This window comes from Microcebus murinus, chromosome 30 (genome assembly GCF_040939455.1).
Source record: "Microcebus murinus isolate Inina chromosome 30, M.murinus_Inina_mat1.0, whole genome shotgun sequence".
Taxonomy (NCBI): domain Eukaryota; kingdom Metazoa; phylum Chordata; class Mammalia; order Primates; family Cheirogaleidae; genus Microcebus; species Microcebus murinus.
In genome coordinates this window covers 411087-426709 of record NC_134133.1, presented here as the reverse complement: position 1 = coordinate 426709, position 15623 = coordinate 411087, and the positions used below count along the sequence as shown (strand labels likewise).

Here is a 15623-nt window from a genome sequence, read left to right as displayed (position 1 = left end):
GAGCAAGAGTGAGACTCCGTCTTTACTATAAATACAAAGAAATTAATTGGTCAACTAATATATATAGAGAAAAAATTAGCCGGGCGTGGTGGCGCATGCCTGTAGTCCCAGCTACTCGGGAGGCTGAGGCAGGGGGATGGCTTGAGCCCAGGAGTTTGAGGTTGCTGTGAGCGAGGCTGACGCCACGGCACTCACTCTAGCCTGGGCAACAAAGCAAGACTCTGCCTCTAAAAAAAAAATTTAAAAAAAAAAAAAAAAAACCTACGACAGGGCAACACCTCCATTTTACAGATGAGCAAATCAAGGTACAGGCTTTATGGTTAATTCATTCAGTTACCTGGGCGAAAAATTAAAAACAAACAAACAAAAAAAAAGCCAAGTCAAAAATCTGAATTAAAGTACTAACTGGAAAAGAAAAAAATAAAAAGGTCATCCCCCTCCTCCTACTCTTATATTCTGTAGGAGGAAATAAGTAAGAGGGAAATTAAATGTGTCAGTTCACATCATTTTGCTTCTTTGCTGAAAAAATGCAGCAAAGCCAGCAGCCCCCAAGTGCAGAAAAGACGATAAAATGATGCTCAAAAACAAACAAAAAAAAATTCTCACTAACGTTGACTCATAAAAAAGAAAAAAAAAAAACAAAACAAAAACAAAACAAAAAGACCCCACAATATGAATCCGGGAAGGAATGTGTCATCATAGCTCATGAAATATGTTCAAGCCACCCTACCGTTCTATAATAAAAATACATTTATTTTCTGATTTTTTTTTTTTTTTTTAAATAAAGCATTATTTTTGTTTGTTTGTTTCCTTTTTTGCCTTTCCACTGTGCTCTGGGGCTCCCTCCGGGCCGGTCTGTATATTTCTTCCGTCAACACGCGATTTTATTCCAGACAGGACACGGCTTCTGGCTTCCGGCTTCCGGTTGGGGTGTCCCCACCGCGTCTCCGCACAAACCTGGGCGGCGGCCGCCATGTTTGCAGGACTTTGGTCCGCCCCCTACCCCCGCTTGGCCTCAGTTGATTGGGCCAGGGCCGGACACGTGACCTAGGCCGGGCCAATCAGAGCCTCAGCCCAAGGAAACCGGAACTGCACCTGAGAGCATGGGTGGCCACGTGGCGGGAAGGGAGAAGCCACCTGCAGAGAGAGGGAAGGGGACAAGGGACGCGACAATGGGGGCGGGAGGAAGCACGTGGGCCGGAGAGAAAAGGCGTAGAGTTGCTGTGGGGGCGCCTCCTGCCCTTCCTGTCACTTCTAGTCCCTTCCACCTGCCTTTGAGCTGCAGGAAACACCCTGCATTCCTTCAACAAATCACTTTCTCTCTCTCGTTTTTATTTTTATTTTTTTTGAGACAGGGTCTCGCTTTGTCGCCCAGGCTAGAGTGAGTGCCGTGGCGTCAGCCTCGCTCACAGCAACCTCAGACTCCTGGGCTCCAGCGATCCTCCTGCCTCAGCCTCCCGAGTAGCTGGGACTACAGGCATGCGCCACCATGCCTGGCTAATTTTTTCTATACATGTATTAGTTGGCCAATTAATTTCTTTCTATTTATAGTAGAGACGGGGTCTCGCCCTTGCTCAGGCTGGTTTCGAACTCCTGACCCTGAGCGATCCTCCCGCCTCGGCCTCCCAGAGTGCTAGGATGACAGGCGTGAGCCACCGCGCCTGGCCCATTTTAAAGAATATAAATGACACGTAAAGGTAACGAGTCAGCTAACAAGCACTCGGCAAGAAAATTCTCCAAAGCTGATACAGAGGAAATAAAGAAAGAGAAGTGGCCAGGCCCGGTGGCTCACGCCTGCAATCCTAGCACTCTGGGAGGCCGAGGCGGGAGGATTGCTCAAGATCAGGAGTTCGAGACCAGCCTGTGCAAGAGGAGACCAGTCTGTACTAAAAATAGAAAGACATTATCTGGACGACTAAAAATATATATAGGTCTAGCAAATCTCTTCCCCATGAAAAAATAAAATAAAATAAAATATATATAGAAAAAATTAGCCGGGCACGGTGGTGCATGCCTGTAGTCCCAGCTACTCGGGAGGAGGCTGAGGCAGGAGGATCACTTGAGCCCAGGGGTTTGAGGTTGCTGTGAGCGAGGCTGATGCCAGGGCACTCTAGCCGGGGCAACAGAGCGAGACTCTATGTCTCAATAAAGAAAGAAAGAAAAAAAGAAAGAACGAAGCACGGGATTCTGTGTGCCTGGTACCCAGCCAGGCGCTGTAATTAGACTATGCCGCCACCCCTAGGTACTTTCCGCATTGCAGGCATTGCACCTGGGCACTTACATGTTCCCTCCCCCGATGCTCACAAGCGGTAGGTACTCTCAGCGCTCCAGTATCACAGGGGGAGCTGAGCTTAGAGAGATTGCAAACAACAACATTCATAAATATAAACAGCAGAACTAGACGCAACCCCACATCGACATACACGGCAGGCGCGGCACACATGACAAAGTGACCACAGCCCACTCTCGATGACGGATCAGATGAGTGGACAGAGAAGCAAAACCAAAGCAGCATGGGGTGGGCATAAAAACTCACTTCCAAAGAGAAACCGTTCCACTCGGAAAGAGTTACAGCTGTGGAATTTGTACACGGAGAGACTCTTCCCGGAAGGCATCGATTAAACCCCCCCTCATTTCGGATACAGGGACGCTAAGGAGTGGAGTCACCCAAACCCACACAGGCAGTTAATGACAGAGCTGGGGGAACAACTCAGGACTCTGACTCCCAGGCCAGAGTGCAAGAGACACGCACGAGAGGTGACTCGGGTAATAAATACCATCTTATTCAAATAAACCTTTTCCCAACAGGTCCATTTTGTTTTACTCTTAAAAATACTTATAACAACCAAAGGGGACGGGAAAAAAACAAAAAAAAACTAAGCACATAATTGTTTGTTTTAAAGCACAACCCTCACACGTGCTTTCTTTTCTAACGGCAAAGCAAGAGTCATATTTAGAAGGAGCTGTACATGGAACATAATGATTATACATACTGGGTCATTTTTAACCCCACAGAGACCGTCAGAATCATCGCAGAACCAACCCCTACCTGGTGGCAGCTAATAGCAGCAGCAATGGCTCACAGCAAGTGAAAAAGCATATACTTAAAAAAATGATCCCTTTGGAAAACCTCCTTTTTTTCTGAGACAGAATCTCACTCTGTCGCCCGGGCTAGAGTGCGGTGGTGTCAGCCTCGCTCACAGCAACCTCACACTCCTGGGCTCAAGCCATCCTCCTGCCTCAGCCTCCCGAGTAGCTGGGACTACAGGCATGCGCCACCATGCCCGGCTAATTTTTTCTATATATTTTTAGTTGTCCAGCTAATTTCTTTTGTTTTGAGACAGAGTCTCGCTGTGTTGCCCAGGCTAGAGTGCCATGGCGTCAGCCTCGCTCACAGCAACCTCAGACTCCTGGGCTCAAGCGATCCTCCTGCCTCGGCCTCCCATCGTGCTAGGATGACAGGCGAGCCACCGTGCCCGGCCCAGGAAAGCCTATCTTAACATCCGCCCAGACTCGATGCCCTTCCCTCCACCTGCCCCGCCGTGGCGCCCCTTGCATTTGGGGGTTCAGATAGTGCATGCCGGATCAGGGCTCCCACCTCGGTCCGAGGCTGGCCGCCTTTGCAGCCCATCGGGTCAGAGTCAGTCCCGAGCGCAGGTGCGGGCTGCAGCGGAAAGACTCTGTCCAGCTGGTCAGCGGTCAATGAGGAAGAGCGGGAGGGAAGTGAGAATCGACCCCGGCCACATCTCTGGTTTCGTGGGGCTCCTGGCACGGCAGCCCACGGTGGCTTCAAGTCCCTAAGAGACTCGCACCACCTGCCCGCCCCTCTCCACTCCCTGACTCAGGAGGTGAGAGAGGAGAGTGTGCAGGTAAGAAACCAAAAGGGGCCCACGCCTGTCATCCCAGCACTCTGGGAGGCCGAGGCGGGAGGATCGCTCGAGGTCAGGAGTTCGAGACCAGCCTGAGCAAGAGTGAGACCCCGTCTCTACTAAAAATAGAAAGAAATTAATTGGCCAACTAATACATATATAGAAAAAATTAGCCGGGCATGGTGGTGCATGCCTGTCGTCCCAGCTACCCAGGAGGGAGGCTGAGGCAGGAGGATCGCTTGAGCCCAGGAGTTTGAGGTTGCTGTGAGCGAGGCTGAGGCCATAGCACTCACTCTAGCCTGGGCGACAAAGTGAGACCCTGTCTCAAAAAAAAGAGACCAAAAGGCCATTCCAGACAGGGCCATGCAGGACCCGTCGTCACAACTGGGGGCAGCTTGGAAAGAAACAGGAAACTTCAACTACAAAAAAAAAAGAAAAAAGACTGAGACTGCAGCCTGCTTTGGTTTCGCTTTGGTTGTTCTTTTGAACACAGAAATGTGAAAGCTTGGTAAGGAAGCAGCGGCTTCCTCCCCACCCCGACCCGGTTCCCTTTTGACCCTTTTCTGAAAGCTCAGCACGAGAGGGCCCTGCAGGGTTTGCCGCCCAGGCGGGGTGCAGCCTGCCGTCTGCAAGTGAAGAGCCAGCCACCCAGCCGGGTGCCACACCTCCGACCTGGCCCGATGGCGGTCCACCCTCCACCTGGCCCCCGGAGAGATGACCTCAACACACAGAGCCGATCCCTTCTCCCTCTCTGTTGGAAACTGTCCCCAACATCTTGACTGCTTTGTCCCCCCAGGGGGCCTAGAACAGCACCTGGCACATTTTAAGAAAATGGTCTATATAGGCCGGGCGCGGTGGCTCATGCCTGCCATCCTAGCTCTCTGGGAGGCCGAGGTGGGAGGATCGCTCGAGGTCAGGAGTTCGAGACCAGCCTGAGCAAGAGCGAGACCCCCCCACAGACACACCCGTGTCTCTACTAAAAATAGAAAGAAATTAGTTGGCCAACTAAAAATATATATATAGGAAAAATGAGCCGGGCGTGGTGGCGCATGCCTGTAATCCCAGCTCCTCGGGAGGAGGCTGAGGCAGGAGGATCGCTTGAGGCCAGGAGTTGGAGGTTGCTGTGAGCTAGGCTGACGCCACGGCACTCACTCTAGCCCCGGCAACAGGGCAAGACTCTGTCTCAAAAAAGAGAAAAAAAAAAGATTATGATATATAAATATCTGCTGAATAAAGGAACGCCTCAACTGCTCAGAATCCGGACACAGTTAACGCCGAAACCCACTCACGCATGATTCAGATCGACAGAGAACAACTCAAAGCAGGGACGTCGCCGTCAACTCCCTGGCCCTGGCCCAGAAAAGCTGATGTATAGAAAAACCTCAGCAGCCGGGCTCGGTGGCTCACGCCTGTCATCCTAGCACTGTGGGAGGCCGAGGCGGGAGGATCGTTTGAGCTCAGGAGTTCGAGACCAGCCTGAGCAAGAGTGAGACCCCGTCTCTACTATAAATAGAAAGAAATTAATTGGCCAACTAAATATATACAAAAAAAAAAAAAAATATGAGCCGGGCATGGTGGCGCATGCCTGTAGTCCTATCTACTCGGGAGGCTGAGGCAGGAGGATCGCTTGAGCCCAGGAGTTTGAGGTTGCTGTGAGCGAGGCTGACGCCACGGCACTCACTCTAGCCCGGGCAACAAAGCGAGACTCTGTCTCAAAAAAAAAAAACAAAAAAAAACCCTCAGCTTTCCGCCCCGAGAACAAGGTGTGCTGTTCGGCTCCCCGTCAGATGAGATCGTCCGGAGGGAGTCGCAGAGCGGGAGGAGGGGGGATCGGGGACATTCTGGCGTTGGGCTCTGCTGAGAGGCCGGAGGGTTTCTGTTTCACCCAGATGACGCCAGCCGGCTCAACAGGCCCTTTGTGTCGCCTCGGGGTGTCCAGCGAACACGGGCTGTTGACCCTCCCGCTCGGAGTGGCCTAGGCTGGCACGGACGTCTCCCCGCGGAGCCAGCTGCGGCCACCGCCCGCCCCCCAGTCCTTCCCCGACCGTGCCTGTCCCCCCAGCGCCCCATCGCTGGGGACTGCTCCCCAAGTCTCCCTGTGACAGCTCCACCAGCTCCTGTTAAGCGCTTGCTGCATGTCACACGGGTGCAGAGGGTTTCATGTCCGCAGTCCCTTTTTCAAGCTGTTACCAACCCTGCCAGGTAGGACGTGTCCCTGTTTGTTTAGATTTTTTTTTTTTTTTTTTTTTTGAGACAGAGTCTCACTCTGTCGCCCGGGCTAGAGTGAGTGCCGGGGCGTCAGCCTCGCTCACGGCAGCCTCCGACTCCTGGGCTCCAGCGATCCTCCTGCCTCAGCCTCCTCCCGAGCAGCTGGGACGACAGGCATGCGCCCGCCACCGTGCCCGGCTCATTTTTTTCTCTATATATATTTTTAGTTGGCCAGCTACTTTCTTTTTATTTTTAGTGGAGACGGGAGGGTCTCGCTCTTGCTCAGGCTGGTTTCGAACTCCTGGCCTTGAGCGATCCTCCGGCCTCGGCCTCCCAGACTGCCAGGACGACAGGCGCGAGCCACCGCGCCAGTCCTAAATACGTCATTAAACGTTACCGAATGTCCCGTGGGGCACAAACTCATGCCTTTTGAGAACAACTGGTCTACAGGCAAGGAGAAGAAAAGAAACTATTAACAATGAAACAAAGAAGATATTTTCAGATAACAATAAGGACTTTGAAATAGATAAAGCAGCAATAGATTTGAGGTCTGAGCATGTGCAAAACTTACTTCAAAACTCACTTCTTAGGGGGAGAGGGGGTGCAAGGGAATTGTACCCCCATAATATGCTGACATTAAAAAAACCAAAAAACTCCCTTCTTTTTACCCAGGAAGCACAAGAAATGAGGAAATTGGTGGAAAGAACTGAGATTGGAGTGCTCTGCTCTTGACAAGGGGCTCCCAAGCAGAGATGGAAGGGATGTCCCCGTTTTCTGGACATTTATTTAGCTCCTGTCTGCCTGGCAGAGGTTGGGGGACAAACAAGCAAGGCCGGCCGGCAAGTGGACGGTCGGCGCCGCAGCCCCAGCTCTGGGCGGCCACTCCCCGGGGAGGGCGTCCTCACAAAAGACAAGCCCTTGTCAGGTGGCAGCCTGGTGTCAGAGGCCTGGCGAAAAGGAATAGCCAGGTTTGAAAGGAAGGAAGGAAGGAAGGAGGAAGCTTATTAAGTCTGGAGCTGGGAGGCAGCAAGAGGCGCCAGCCCGGGTGTCAATGGGACGCACTCAGGGTTCAGAGCCAGGACGCTTGGATTTGTGTCCCGGCCCTGCCATTGTCCCTGAGCGTGGCCCGAACGTCGAGACATCTCTCTCAATCTCACTTTCTGGCCCCGAGAAACGGGGACGATAAAAAAAAAAAAAATCAGCCGGGCGCGGTGGCTCACGCCTGTCATCCTAGCTCTCTGGGAGGCCGAGGCGGGAGGATCGCTCCAGGTCAGGAGTTCGAAACCAGCCTGAGCAAGAGCGAGACCCCGTCTCTACTATAAATGGAAAGAAATTAATTGGCCAACTAATATATATAGAGAAAAAATGAGCCGGGCATGGTGGCGCATGCCTGTAGTCCCAGCTACTCGGGAGGAGGCTGAGGCAGGAGGATCACTTGAGCCCAGGAGTCTGAGGTTGCTGTGAGCGAGGCTGACGCCACGGCACTCACTCTAGCCTGGGCAACAAAGTGAGACTCTGTCTCAAAAAAAAAAAAAAGAAAATCAGTAGCGTTTAGCTTCGTCTCTTGTATTAAAGCATGCTGAACCCAAACTCTCCTTCCGGGTCACAGAGGGGCAACCCTGTCACCAGCAACACACACTCTGCCAAGCGGCGGTTGCGGGCTGGGGTCTGCGCTGGGCAGCCGGCACGCACCCCCGGCCGTACCTTGCCCCTGGCCCGGGGGAGCTGCCCTTAGTGGAAATGATTTGAGAGGTGTGGAGTCCTATTCTGCTATATAACAACAAGCAGTTATTGGAAGTTGGCCAAATGGTTGTTTTTCCCAAGAAAAAAGTTCTCCCGGGTTCCTAAACCACCGAGTTGTCATATTTAAATCGAAAAAATCAACCCGCCAGTTAAACCCTGGCAAGAGCCAGCGAGTCACTCACTGGAGGGGTCGGTTTCATTCTGATTTCCCCGGGGACATTCTGATTTCCCTGACTTAAGACCACCCGTTTTCAGCTGCCCGCATGCCCAAAGCTGGGGAAGTGACAACGGCGTCCACTCACATCTTGTCCGATTATGGTGACCAGATCACGGCGTGGGCCAACCCACGTTTGTTGTCACCAACATGAAATGCAAATTCCTATTTGCTCATGGCTTGCCTAGGGCAGGCGCTTGTACATGCATCTCTCCCTTTTACATGCATTTTTCCCTTTTTCACATGCATTTGTCCCTTTTTCACATGCATTTGTCCCTTGCATTCTCGCCTCCGCCCTGTGCAGTCAAAAGCCCCACCCTCCATCCCCCAGGGAGGAAGGTGAGATTCCAAGAGGTCCCCAATAACTCGCCCACAGCCAAGTTCAACAAGAGGCTCATGAGTCACGGCAGAAGGAAAACTCGGGGGCATGGAAGAGAAACCGCAGAGAAACCGTGGGCTTCTCTTTGCACTTTTCCAACGAGAAGCCCACAGCAGGCACAGAGAAGAGACTGTCAGGTGTTTATTTTCAGAAAACCGTGCGGGATATTTCTGCTGCTCCTCTGCAGAGAGAAACATCCTCTGTACTTAAAACCGGTCGTTAGCATGTATTTTTAGAGGTTCATGGTACAGTATCGATGAGTCAAAAAAAAAAAAAAATATATATATAGGAGGGCGCAGACACTGTAAACAGGAAAAGCCACAGACTATACCCAAGGACATTGGAAAGCACAGCCCCTGGGCTTGGGGGACGGGCGGGATTTTCGTTCTCATCTGCAGTTCAGGTTAACCAGAAACGAGGAGTTAGTTCTCCGGTTGCCGCGTACAAAAATGGGAATTTTTGGCTTTGGTGATTATGCAAGTGGCAGACTTCCTGTGGTTTGCAAACTTTCCGCTTTGCCAACTGTCAGTTTTCTCTCTTCCCGTGAAAAACGCCCTGGAGGAGGGAGCAAGAGTACGGCTTCTTTCGAAAACTTTAAAAGACAAGAAGAGCAGCTTGGGCGAAGGGATTTCAAAAGCAAACTGGACTACGAGTGATTTAAAGATCCTCTAGGTTCTGTTTGGTCACCGGGTGGAACATGTGGGAATCCTGGGCTTAATATGAGCCACCTACAGAGCAGACAAATCCTACAAATTAACAAACATTAATTAGGAAGGCTGAATCAACTCTAATTTTGGAGGGCATGCTTATGGTCAGGGTTCTCACGTTTCGATTTTTCATCAACCTTGTTAGAGTGTTTCTGATCTATGCTTTCCAAAGTCTCTTTGTGCTTGGTGGTCCCTGCGTAAATAAAGGCTGAAATAGCTCCTCTTTAGAGAGTTCATAATTAATACAAACAGACAGTTTTTTTTTTTTTTTTTGAGACAAAGTCTCATTCTGTTGCCTGGGATAGAGCGAGTGCCGTGGCGTCAGCCTCGCTCACAGCAACCTCAAACTCCTGGGCTCAAGCGATCCTCCTGCCTTGGCCTCCCGAGTAGCTGGGACTACAGGCATGCGCCACCACGCCCGGCTAATTTTTTCTATAAATATCTTTAGTTGGCCAATTAATTTCTTTCTATTTTTTGGTAGAGACGGGGGTCTCCCTCTTGCTCAGGCTGGTCTCGAACTCCTGACCTTGAGCGATCCTCCGGCCTCGGCCTCCCAGAGCGCTGGGATGACAGGCGAGAGCCACCGTGCCCGGCCTTCTTCTTTATTTTTTTAAAAAAATCACTGTACATGTTCCAGGCGTGTACTACACTGTGTTTTTTTTTTATTCCTTTGCCCCTGAATTGCCAGATCCCTTCCGGCTGTGCTGCTGCTGCACTCCTTCTGGAACCTTCCCCCTGCTAAGGGAGGCCTCGGAGACCTTAAAGCGCCCGTCGAAGATGCTTCTAGCGTTTCCATTCACAAGCGAAGAGGAGCACCTGGCGTTGGGCCCCGTCGGCAAGTTTCTCCCCACTTCCGCCCCTGCCCTGCTCTGCTCTCGGTTCCGCTCTGCAAACAGCTGGCGCTCGGGGTGGGCACGCCTGCAGGCGCCGCGTGCATGCGCACCGGGAGCCGTGCCGTTCTGGGATTCAGAAGCGAGGCAGGGGTGTGATACTGGGGGGGTCGGCTCTTAACCCCCCCTCCCGCCCAGTGCACAGCAGGCAGGGGCGGCAAGCAGCCCCTCTGGGCACCTCTGGGCTCAGACCTCGGTCCTGCCCCTCCGTGGCTGGTGACTTCAGGCGAGCCATGCACCCTCTCTGAGCAGTTGCTCCGGATTTGAAGCCCTCGCTGTCCTGGCTTGGGAACTGTCGTTCTAACCGTTGTCACCTTTTTTTTTTTTTTTTTGAGACAGAGTCTTGCCTTGTTGTCCAGGCTAGAGTGAGTGCCGTGGCGTCAGCCTCGCTCACAGCAGCCTCCAACTCCTGGCCTCCACTGAGCCTCTTGCCTCAGCCTCCCTCCCGAGTAGCTGGGACTACAGGCATGCGCCACCACGCCCGGCTAATTTTTTCTATATATTTTTAGTTGGCCAATTGATTTCTTTCTATTTTTAGGAGAGACGGGGGTCTCGCTCTTGCTCAGGCTGGCCTCGAACTCCTGGCCTCAAGCGATCCTCCTGCCTCAGCCTCCCTCCCGAGTAGCTGGGACTACAGGCATGCGCCACCATGCCCGGCTAATTTTTTCTATATATATTAGCTGGCCGATTAATTTCTTTCTATTTACAGTAGAGACGGGGAATCTCGCTCTTGCTCAGGCTGGTCTCGAACTCCTGACCTCGACCGATCCTCCCGCCTCGGCCTCCCAGAGTGCTGGGATGACAGGCGTGAGCCGCCGCGCCCGGCCCGTCGTCACCTTTTTCTTTAGAGTCCTGGAGCATTTCGTGCGCCAGAGAGCAGGGAAGAGTTTTGTTAATGTCAGAGAGAAGGGATTCGCGTAGACAAGCGAGACGGATGGCGGGGCGCAGACGGGCCCTGAAGGCTGGGGGGGGAGAGAAATAAACCCGGAGGGTCCGACGAGCCCGCTCGCCCCAGATTTCCATGCGTCTTCTTGGGTGAGAAGCAGACGTGTCCGCAGAGCTTTCGGTTTTGCTTCTCTATGTCGTCTTTTACCCTGCGGCGGCCCCGTGAGCTCCGCTTTGCTGCTCACACGCTCGGGCACGTCTCGTCCTCTGCAAACGCTCGAGAACATTCTCAGCCCGAACGCACAGGGGCAAACTGTGCATTTTTACCCCCGTGCAAATCGGGTATCCCTCTATTCTATCATTTCTTCCTCCCGATTACAAAATACCCAATTTCCACCAAACTGGGGCTGCTGTCCACTTTGCTCACTTTGTCCGCTTTCCCCCCACCGCCTCGTCTGTTTGTTTTTCTGGGCACCTGCTCCGTGCCGGGCTCCTGGACGTAAAATGATCGCCGTGCATGTCCTTGGGGACGCGGGTGTCTCGCGCCATAGCTGAAGTGGCCAGAAATTCTCTTTTCTTGTTTATTTGTTTTTTTTTTGTTGTTTTTTTTTGAGACAGAGTCTCACTTTGTTGCCCAGGCTAGAGTGAGTGCCGTGGCGTCAGCCTCGCTCACAGCAACCTCAGACTCCTGGGCTCAGTGATCCTCCTGCCTCAGCCTCCCGAGTAGCTGGGACGACAGGCATGCGCCACCATGCCCGGCTAATTTTTTGTATATATATTTTTAGTCGGTCAATTAATTTATTTCTATTTTTGGTAGAGACGGGGTCTCGCTCAGGCTGGTTTCGAACTCCTGACCTTGAGCAATCCGCCCGCCTCGGCCTCCCAAAGTGCCAGGATTACAGGCGTGAGCCACCGCGCCCGGCCTCTTTTCTTGTTTATACAGACCACGAGATGTGTCACTCAAAGCAACTTCCCCGAGACAGAAGAGGCGAAGGCTGAAAAGGGCCCGTTTTTCGCAGCTGTGTCCGGTACATCTCTCTGTGATGGCAGGAATGTTCTGGAAAACGTTGGCTGTTGGATGTATGGCTAACAAGGCTGAAGGGAACAGAGCCAGAATCAGGTGCCTCAGCCTCCGGGAAAGGTTCCAGAGGAAGAACAAGGAAGACACTCTCCGCGATCGCTGGCTACGTGGCCTGGGGCATTTGGTTTTAGCTTTTTAAGCCCAAGTCGCCTCATTTGTAAAAAGGGAGGAAGATATGGCCCGTAGTCCTCAGCGTAGAGCTCCTCACCCCCAAGCACTGAGGCCCCCCCGTTTTTTTTTTCGAGACAGAGTCTCACTCTATTGCCCAGGCTAAAGTGCGGTGGCGTCAGCCTCGCTCACGGCAACCTCCAACTCCTGGGCTCAAGCGATCCTCCTGCCTCAGCCTCCCGAGTAGCTGGGACTACAGGCATGCGCCACCACGCCCGGCTAATTTTTCTCTCTCTATATATTTTTAATACAGAAGTGGTCTCACTCTTGCTCAGGCTGGTCTCGAACTCCTGAGCTCAAGCGATCCTCCTGCCTCGGCCTCCCAGGGTGCTGGGACGACAGGCGTGTGCCTCGCTGTTTCTCACTCCTTATTCTAATGAAGAGGAGCTTGCTCCTTGAGGCGGGCACTTGGGGGGTGTGCACAGTCACCACCAGCAACGTCCCGTGGCTCCCACTCAAAGGCCCTGGCTGCCGTGAAGTCCCTGTGGGCTGGCAGATGAACCCCCTAAAGCCACATGGCAGTTGCTTTCAGGTCCCCGCCAGAGTGGCCTCACTCTCAACCTGACACGGGCCAAATGCCGAGAGGGCACACGTGCCTCCTCCACGCCTGGCCGCGGCTAAAGGTCCCTGCTCCCGGAGGAACAGAATAAAGGGCTGCAGAAGGGGAGCAGCCAGGGCACGCTCCAGACCCTAAACACCTTCCAGAGAGTCCGTGGCTTTCTGGGACGGACACCCCACGGAAAAACTCGCTTCCCGTGCGTTGCTGCAGCCCGCGTGCACCCCCTCCAAAACCCAGCTCATGCCAACACGACAGAATTAAGCAGCAGGGCCTTTAAGAGGCCAGGGGAGCTGCTGCTCCCTTGTACATGGGGTTGAGGCCCTAATAAAAAAAAGGGCCCACACGGCATTTGGGCAGCTCGAGCCTCTTGAGAACGCAGCAGGAGGGGCCTCCCCAGATGCCGGCCCCTGACCTCGGATCGACCGGCCTCCAGGGTGTGACATGTACATTTTTCTGCCCTTTTTCAATGGCCCAGTCTCAGTTATTCTGTGGGGGCGGCAGCACAGGATGGACACGGACAAGCACCCCGCCCAGCAGCCCCGGAGTTTCTCACCGTTTCTCTGAAAGACACACCCCGTTCACTTAGGACTACAGCTCTTGTTATTTTGGGGGACAGGGTCTCGCTCTGCTGCCCAGGCTAGAGTGAGTGCCGTGGCGTCAGCCTCGCTCACAGCAACCTCCAACTCCTGGCCTCAGGCGATCCTCCTGCCTCAGCCTCCCCCAGAGTAGCTGGGACGACAGGCATGCGCCACCACCACGCCCGGCTCATTTTTTCTATATGTTTTTAGTCGGCCAATTAATTTCTTTCTTTCTTTTTTTTTTATAATTACATGATTTACTGAAATTAATTTAACACAATATACAAAGTATTAACAGCAGTTTTTAAGTTTGATAAGCACGTCAAACAGAGAAATGTTGAGATGGCAAAACTACACTATTCAACTTTTGAATCTGGCTCAAATTCAATGAATCTAGCTCACTAGCTCAGGCTGAACATTCATCCTCCGAAAGCACTTCCTCAGGCATGCAAAAAACAGGACTAACAGGTTTAATCTGTTCTTCTCCCCAAAGTGACAATCCAGCAATTCCAAATAATGTATGAAAAGGATCCACCATATCTCCTGGCCTGCCCGCAAATCCACCCGTTTCTTCATCTTGACATGCTAAGATGAAACTACGCAATTTCTCTCTGTCAATCCAATGAAGCCTTCCAATTATCCTTAGGGAAGCCAATACCCACCATGAACAACATACATCTGGTAACTTCTCTGGCCTTCCATTGAGTCCACCTGAGGGTAACTGTCGTTCACAGAGCCACCAACCAAGTTGGTCACAATTTACTTGATGCAACTGACTGGTAATAGCCAGGAATCCTGCCCAGCATGAGATTCAGAACCTGGTCTGCAACCAAATCCGCCATCAAAGTTCATACAGTTCAAAACCAGCCTGAGCAAGAGCGAGACCCCGTCTCTACTATAAATAGAAAGAAATTAATTGGCCAACTGATATGTATATAAAAAAAAATTAGCCGGGCGTGGTGGCGCATGCCTGTAGTCCCAGCTACTGGGGAGGCTGAGGCAGGAGGATCGCTCGAGCCCAGGAGTTGGAGGTTGCTGTGATCGAGGCTGATGCCACGGCACTCACTCTAGCCTGGGCAACAAAGCGAGACTCTGTCTCAAAAAAAAAAAAAAAAACAAAAAACAAACAAAGTTCATACAGGATAAAACAAATTCAACTGCCTTTTCCACATTAATGGCATCAAGCTTCCCCGATAGAGCCAAAGTTGCCACTGCACAGAAAGAGAATCTTGTATCGATTTCTCCCCAAATGTCTCCAGCAAAAGAACCATCTTCTTTCTGCAGACTTTGTACATATTCCACAACTTTGTTTACGTCAATAACATTAATACTATCATACAGAGTAAGAATCTGGACAGCACTGAGAGTGTATAAAAGATGAGGATCATGTCCAATACTAGCACTTATTCCACCAAACTCATGTTTGCATGACTTAATAAATATCAAAATTTCTTCTCTATTCATGCGATGAAGTTGTCCCATGAGGTCCATTACTGTCAGACCCCAATAGATGCCACTCATTCTCAAATACTCAGACATGCAGTATTCATAATCATCTTTCTTTGAGCCATAGGACGCAATATAATCTGCATGCTTCTCCAATCATAGGGTGTTGGGTGCATCTGACTTGATAATAACATCCTTCATGTCTACGAACGAAAGGACCTATTTCTTTCTATTGATAGTAGAGACGGGGTCTCGCTCTTGCTCAGGCTGGTCTCGAACTCCTGACCTTGAGCGGTCCTCCCGCCTCGGCCTCCCAGAGTGCCACGATGGCAGGCGTGAGCCGCCGCGCCCCGCCCAGCCTCCTACATTTGGATAGTTCCTGAGCATCCCCTCCAGGGGAGGGACCTCGTACCTGTGGGCATGAACCTCCATTCTAGCAGCAACGACTCCCCCATTCGCTCCAAACGGAGGACGGAACACACAGCGCACTGCCACACACACAAGGGCATCCTCAGGAGTGGCGTCTGGCACTCCCGGAATATTTGCAACCCTGTGCTAAAACCTGCCGCCGTTTCTGATTCTCGAAAGGCTACAAACCAAGGTGATCCTGCTCCTAAGGTGGTTCTAGGGTTTGAATCTTAAGAACAGGATCCTTCAAATCAGCTGGGCGCGGTGGCTCACGCCTGTCATCCCAGCACACTGGGAGGCCGAGGCGGGAGGATCGCTCGAGGTCAGGAGTTTGAGACCAGCCTGAGCAAGAGCGAGACCCCGTCTCTACTATAAATAGAAAAAGATTCATTGGCCAACTAATATATATAGAAAAAATCAGCCGGGCATGGTGGCGCATGCCTGTAGTCCCAGCTACTCGGGAGGAGGCTGAGGCAGGAGGATCGCTT

The 15623-nt window shown here is 52.0% G+C and overlaps 1 protein-coding gene, 1 long non-coding RNA gene and 1 pseudogene across 3 annotated transcripts in view; 1 reads left to right on the top strand and 2 right to left on the bottom strand.

The window, feature by feature from the left end:
* LOC142865607 (uncharacterized) overlaps positions 1-15623 on the top strand; it is a 311557-nt gene that overhangs the window by 213541 nt on the left and 82393 nt on the right. The gene's annotated exons all lie outside the window — the stretch shown is intronic.
* The window catches only part of FRMD4B (FERM domain containing 4B), a 112497-nt gene that overhangs the window by 78106 nt on the left and 18768 nt on the right, over positions 1-15623 (bottom strand). The window lies entirely within an intron of this gene.
* LOC105863718 (geranylgeranyl transferase type-2 subunit beta-like) lies at positions 13507-14877 on the bottom strand (annotated as a pseudogene).